Raw genomic sequence first — 7,284 nt, forward strand, 5'->3', positions numbered from 1 at the left:
GAGAAAAGTTACCCTCATCACAACAAATGTGATGAAGATCGCAACTAAGGTAACAATTGATCCAGCGGCATAATGATACCAAGCCTCAATGGCATATTTTCTAATCTTCTTAAGCTTCAGGGGCATTGCCTCCATCTTCAAGCGCATTGCATTCATCTTCATCTTGTGATCATCGATGAGATCGGCAACATACAACTCCAATGTCATCTTCTCTTCTTCAATTCTTTTAATTTTTTCTTTTAAATACTCATTTTCTTTTTCAACTAAATTTAGATTCTCGACAAGAGGGTCAATTTCAAATTCCGGTTCACATACCTCCTAGATTAAAATATCTCTATGTCAACTTGATGGCCATAATTGTCATAAATGCGAAATGCGACAAATAGTTATGAAAGAGAATTTACCACATCCGAATCATAAAGCAGGCGAGGGCCGACCGGGACGGACATCAAGACCATGGCACTATGTATGAGAAACAATCGTACGAAGTAAGAAAATTATAAATACCAACTATATAAGTCATACAATCATACAAATAACTATATAAATCAAGTACAACATAAAAATTTGTATACCTAATAATCACTATCGGTAATGACATGCTCATCATCATCATTAATAAAAGCATCATCATCATCACTATTGATAATGACGTGCTCATCATCATCATTAATAAATGCATCATCATGTGGAAGGCCACCTTTACGTAATCATTCAAGCATTGACAGGTCATCTGCAGCAGTAACTTCTTCTTCTTCCGGCTCTTCTTGTTCCGGCTCAGGGGTGAAGTCGGATTCACTATCATTGTCTACTTCAATGTCCTGGGGTGGAGTAGAGCGGTTCTTGAAACGTTTTTTGGAAAGACGTGTTTCTTGGAAGAATTTCATATGTGTCTTGGTTAATGTGAGGTTCATAATCCTTTTCATTGGGGGAGGTGGTCTAACATGTGGCGACACTTCACAAACGACGTCCCAACCACTGAGATTTGGATCACTTTGACAGGCCCACGGTAGATAGAAAACTTGGGTTGCCTGTTGAGCCGTAATATAGACATCGGGAACATCCAAATGGGTGCTTTGTTTGATTTCGACTAGCCCTATATGTTCATGAGTCCTAGTCTCCCTCGGCTGGAACCAATAACATCTGAAGACTACGACGTTTGGTGGTTTTTCACCATAGAATTCAAGTTCATAAATTGCTTCAACTCTTCCATAATACTCGATACCTCCTTCGCCGATAGAAGAGACACAACAATTTGTAGACTTTCGGTCGGCCATAGATAGCTCTTTGCCATAGGTATGAAAGCGATACCCGTTGATGTCGTATTTGTCAATTGAACGGACCTTATAGTCAAAACCATTAGCTACTTGTCTCAATTCGGCATCCATAATCTCTGAATTAGCCTACAAGTTTAATACGAAAGCATTGTTTCATTAGTCGCAAATTAGTCAAAGAAATGAAAGGGTCTAATGGAAATTACCGTTTTTTGAGCCAAGAGATGAAACTGGGATATTCGGCTCCTTGCTTTGCCAGAAGCTCATACTCTTCGGCGGAATCCTTTTGGATCACCGCTCCATATGAGAATATGGCGATGTATCGACTGCATCAAATATCCAGGAATAGGACAAGTTCAAAGGAATTAGAAGTTGTGAAACAATGTACCGAGATCTTAATCGATGTATGGCCGCACTTCCGTTAGGTTGTTGAAGAGATACAGCGAAATGGTCCGCCATTCTTCAACATCCAACCTTACTGGTTTCCAACAGGGAGGCACTGACCAAATTCTTCATCAGATCCGGAGCAGAGCATATGGGAAAACGAACCCAATCTACACATACTCGGGCTGTCCATGGATAACGTTGGACAATTCGTAGGAATCACGCTTATAAATATGCAAATGCATGCATATTTATAGATGTAACCCTTTGAAACCGGAGACGCATAGTGGTTACGCATACTGATGATTGACACCTATAGCTAGCAAGTTTCATTGGGAGATGTCATTTGTGCTCACCAACGAACGCAGGGGTGGAGCTCATCGAACACTACACCCTCGCAGCGACGAAATAACTGCACATTTAAATCCAAAGATGAGTAACATAGCAATTTTGTTTCTTCCGTCAACCTAACTAAATATTGACAACGGGACGAGCGGGTTAGGGGGTCCTTGGCGTCGATGGAACTCTAAATAGCAAGTATCATCCGTGCGACATACATGTGGCGCTCGGTGTTGAACACTAGATCCTCATTCCACAAGTGAAGCCGGCGCCCGGCGTCCCGCAACAATCATTCTGGTGGCCGATGACGGTCGAACACCATCGCAAATTTGTCTAGCAGCCTCTGCGATGAGGATTAAAGCCAAGTTTTGAAATTTCAAACAACCAAACCAACTTGAGTCAGTTTGGGTGTTTCGAGTTTCAACACTTGCCTTTTAATCGTCATCGTAGAGGCTGCAGACAAATTCGTGATGGTGTTCGACCGCCATCGACGCCGAGAACAGTTGCTTTGGGACGCCGGACGTCGGCGTCACTTGTGGGACATGGATGTAGTGTTCGACACCGACGGCCACATGTATCTCGCACCGACGATACTTGCTATTTAGGGTTCCATCGACACCGAGGAACCCCCTAATTAACCCGCTCATCCCCGGGCGCCCCCTTTTCCTACTTATTTTTTTCATCTTCAACTTCTACTTCTTTTTTTCATCGTCTTCTTCTTCTACTACTTATTGTTCTTTTTTTCTTATTCTTCCTCTTCTTCTTTTTCTTTTTCTTTCATCTTTCTTGATTATTCTTAAAAACAGGAAAAAAACCTAAACAAAACTATACACTAAATGTAACCTAAACTAACCTAAGCTAAACTAAATAACCTAAACTAACCTAAACTAAACTAACCTAACCTAAACTAAACAAACATAAACTAAATCTAAAAAACAGAAGAAAAAAACTCACCACGATGAGGGGCAGGGTGGCGGTGGGGCGGGGCCGGGCTGTGTGGTGCGACCGGGCGGCAGCGGCTCGGGACGGGGGCGGGGCGGTGTGGAGCGACCGGTGACTCGTGACGGGGCCGGCGCGGCCGGGCGGGCGGGGCGGCGTGGGTGGTGGCGGCGACTCGGCTGGGCGGGCGGGGCGGGCGGCGACGGCTCGGGACGGGGTCGGGGCGGTGTGGGCGGCCCACGACGGGAGTGGCGTGGGGCGGCGGCAGCTCAGGCACGGGGGCGGGGCGGGGCAGTGCGGGATGGCCGGCGACGGGGGTGGTGCGGGGCGGCTGGCGAAGGGGGTGCACTACTAGGAAAAGGCCTACTAATGGCGCACCTAATTTGGCCATTAATGGCGCATTAGAGGTGCGCCATTAGTGCCACGCCATTAGTATATTTTACTAATGGCGCACCACTAGTGCGCCATTAGTATCTGGTATACTAATGGCGCACCTCAGATGCGCCATTAGTATATACAACAGTGCGGCATTAGTATGCCTCCCAGGGGGCCATGTATACCCAGGTGCTTTGGCATACTAATGGCGCACAACAACAAGATGCGCCATTGGTAACTTCGGCATACTAATGGCGCACTGTTTAATGATGCGCCATTAGTATCCTTTGGCATACTAATGGCGCACTGTGATGTGATGCGCCATTAGTATGCCTCCCAGGGGGCCATGTATACCCAGGTGCTTTGGCATACTAATGGCGCACAACAACAAGATGCGCCATTAGTAACTTCGGCATACTAATGGCGCACTCTTTAATGATGCGCCATTAGTATCCTTTGGCATACTAATGGCGCACTGTGATGTGATGCGCCATTAGTATGAATATTAGCTTTTTTTATTTTTTGTTTTTCTGTTTTTTGCACAGGTTACAAAATGTATAATTGGACAAAATATAGACAGCACACATCAACAACAGATTCATCGAATACAATAAAAGATTAGTCTCTGAATACAATTCATCATATTAGTCTCCGAATACAATTCATCATATTAGTCTCCGAATTGAAAAGACCGAACAAAGATAGAACATTATACTACAAGTCTCGAGACCGCGAGTAGCGAGTTTGTCTTCACATTACAAGTCGATATCGATCATCTAAACTACCATCACATAAAAGAGAGCTGCGGTCATCACGATGAAACTTGTCTTCATCCGGTTCCTCCAACGCTCCCTCCCCTCTCCCGCTAGATAGCGGGCGTATCTAGATTCGGCCTCGGCCCTAGTGGTGTACCCTTTGTAACTGTTACCGCTGAATCGGTGAACCTGTCTCCGACACTCCTCCCAGTCGTCGTAGACTCTGTGAACCTTACCCTTGTACACGACATACGACGGCATCGCTATGCACTAGCCAAACGAAACGTTAGTACCAATTCACAGACAATACATAAGCAATATATAAGTATGCAACAGAACGATCGGAAGAGAAAAGCAAGACATTAATAGCATCGATTACATCTAAGTTGAACGACTCTCGAAACCAAAGAGACATACTACAAGTTCATTAAAGTTTAATTACAACATGAGCCAATCGATGTTTCAGAACTAGACACAGCATCACTGCTTTCGACTCGACTCAAGGGACCGGAGCGTGGATGAAGCCGCCGTCTATCGTGGGAGTCATGAAATAACGGTCGTTGTCAGCCTGCATTTGTAGCATTGTGTCGATGTCACTTTGGACGGTTGATTTCTGAGGTAGAACTGCCCCGAGGTACGAAGGACATCTTGATGGATGATTTCCGCAAACTCCGACTGGATGCGAAAGAATTCTTGTCTGATGTCCGCGTCCTGGATTGCCGACACGCTCGCGGCCCAATCTTTGAGTTTACTCGGTAGCAGAAGTTGATGATGGTCCCGTACGATCGCCCGCATGTGATGGATGGCGTAGTAGGCACCCTTCTGACCGCCAGGCGGCTGCTTGACGCAGCAGAACGTCGTATTGTGGGAGAACACGTGCTTGCCGTACTTACGAATAGGCCTGGTGAAGGTGCCTCCAGATTTGGCGTAGCCGGGGAGAACATCATCAAGAACCTTCTTGACATTTGTGTAGTCTACGTTCGACTGACGGTCCGGGTCGAAATACGTGGCCATGGAATATTTGGGGCTTAGGAGGATGAGCGTGCAATGTGTGTCACTGCAGAAAACACGGAATGTTAAAAGAAAAACGATCGAAATCTAAGAATTCATATGTTACGGGGCGGTTGAGGGGAGGACTTACTCGGGAAAGTAAGGCACGAGGAAGTTATCCTTATCTTGGTTTGCCAGAATGACGCCTTCGAGGTAAGAACTCGCGACTTGCCGGTCCCCAGCGCTGCCCAAGATCTTGGCACACATGTAGAAGGGGTCGACTATCACGATGTCCGGGGTCTTGTCGCGAATGATCCGCATCTCCATACTCAGCGAAAATAGCCGAACGAAGGTGTAGTGAGCGGATGAAGGTTCAACATAGCGTGGATGTCATCAAACCGCAGGACGATCGTACCCCCGATGGAGTTATCCACAAAGCCCTTGCCCTCTGGCACCTTGGCCGCGAAAACCGGGTATGCCACATCCTTCTCTCTGAGACGCCGCTTCTCCAAAGAAAGAACACTGTCATGCAGACTCCGCATAGAACCGGTTGCAGCATCGAGCATATTTCTCGGTAGCATCGGCCTACCCGCCACATGCAGCCTCCTCATTAAATCCTCAGGTGAAGGTGGCCCGTCCTGAGCACGGATCGTACTCGGTGCCGGCTGGCCCGCACCCTTGTTAGTCTTTCTTTTGCGTGCCTTCTTCTTCTCCTGTAATGGGACCGAGTTCTGCTCACAGACCGCCTTCTTGAGTGTGTTGGGGCTGATAATATTTCGCACCTCGCCTATCTGAGGCTCGGTGAAGTCGGCAGCTGGAGGCGTCTCCTGAGAGCTGAACGGCAGACGACGCCTGTTGCAACTTGGCTTCTCCGCGGTACCAGCTAGATCGCGCACGTCTTTTGTTGGGTTGGGTTCTTGAGAAGGAGGCCCCATGAAGTCGCCACCGTACCCATGATCGGCAAAGTACTGATCGACGTTGCCAAATGTATCGTCGTCGTCGTCGTTCTGATCCTGTGCCATATGCATGTTTGGATCCAGTGGCATAGGGATGTCCGGCACCGTTGCGGCGGTCTTGCCATGGGGCCGACTTGGCGCCGGCACGACTGGCGGTGTTGTCTTTGGGGTGGTGTCCCCCGCCCCCAAACGAATCTGGCTCTTCGGCCAAAGCAGGGGCCAGCTCAGGCAGGCGCTGAGGGTCATCACGTCATCATCGTCGGCCCCGACGGGTCGAATCGGAGGTAACAACTCGTCGCAGCCTGGCAGCACCCGAACCAGTTGAACCCTAAACAAGTTGGGTGGCATCTGGTACCGTGGAACAAGGGGTTGCCCGGTTGAACGATTTTTCCCTTGGCGACATCGACCAACTCGTTGTTCACGAAGTGCAGGAGAGTGCACGGAACGTCGGCGGCGCCCTGCGAAAACATGTAGGGCGTCAGGGATGCCCAGTCAAAGGCAAGGAGATGAAGTCCTCGGCCGAGAGAGGCTTAATTAGTTACCGTGATGATGGCGTCGAGCTCGGCTAATGTCGAGGCACCGCCAACGGCGGGCGTGCAGTTGACGGAGGGGCCGCTTGCTGCAGAGGTGGCGGCCGGCGTACACCCGGGTGCATTAAGCTCCCGTGCCGGCGTCGGAGACACCAATGCCGCCTCCGCCGGAGACACCAATGGCCCCGCCATCGCGTTCTGCGAGTTGCTGGCCGTGAAGCTAGGAATCGGGGGCGGCCCCTGTTGGCCGCCCGCAATCCACGCACTCAACCCCTCGATCAAGGTAGGCACAATGGCGGTGATCGTCGCTCCGAGTTGTTGTTGCACTTGCTCTTGGACAATCTCTGGAATCCGCGCCACCTGTGCCTTGAGTTCTTGAACCTCGCGCGCCTGGCTTTCCGAGCTGGTCTTTTTCTCCTTTCGCCCACCAGTGTTATAGTATGACGACCATTTTGTCGACAAGCCTTTGCCGGCCACACGACCAGCTGACGTCGGCTTACTGAGCTTATCCTTGTTCTTCATTACATTCAACGCCCTATTTAGAGTGGTGTCCCAAGGGTTGCTCTTAGTCGACCCCGCGCTACTGCTTTCAGTCGCCTGCGGAAGGAATGTGAACCATTTAGAAATTTGGCTTCATTAATTAGAATGCAACCATATGGAGCTAATTACGCGGGGGTGTATTCCTTACCAGAACAAGCTCAAGCGCCCTGGTCTTCGGATCCGTGGTAAGCTCCTTTGTTTT

This window comes from Triticum aestivum, chromosome 7A, assembly GCF_018294505.1.
Source record: "Triticum aestivum cultivar Chinese Spring chromosome 7A, IWGSC CS RefSeq v2.1, whole genome shotgun sequence".
Lineage (NCBI taxonomy): Eukaryota > Viridiplantae > Streptophyta > Magnoliopsida > Poales > Poaceae > Triticum > Triticum aestivum.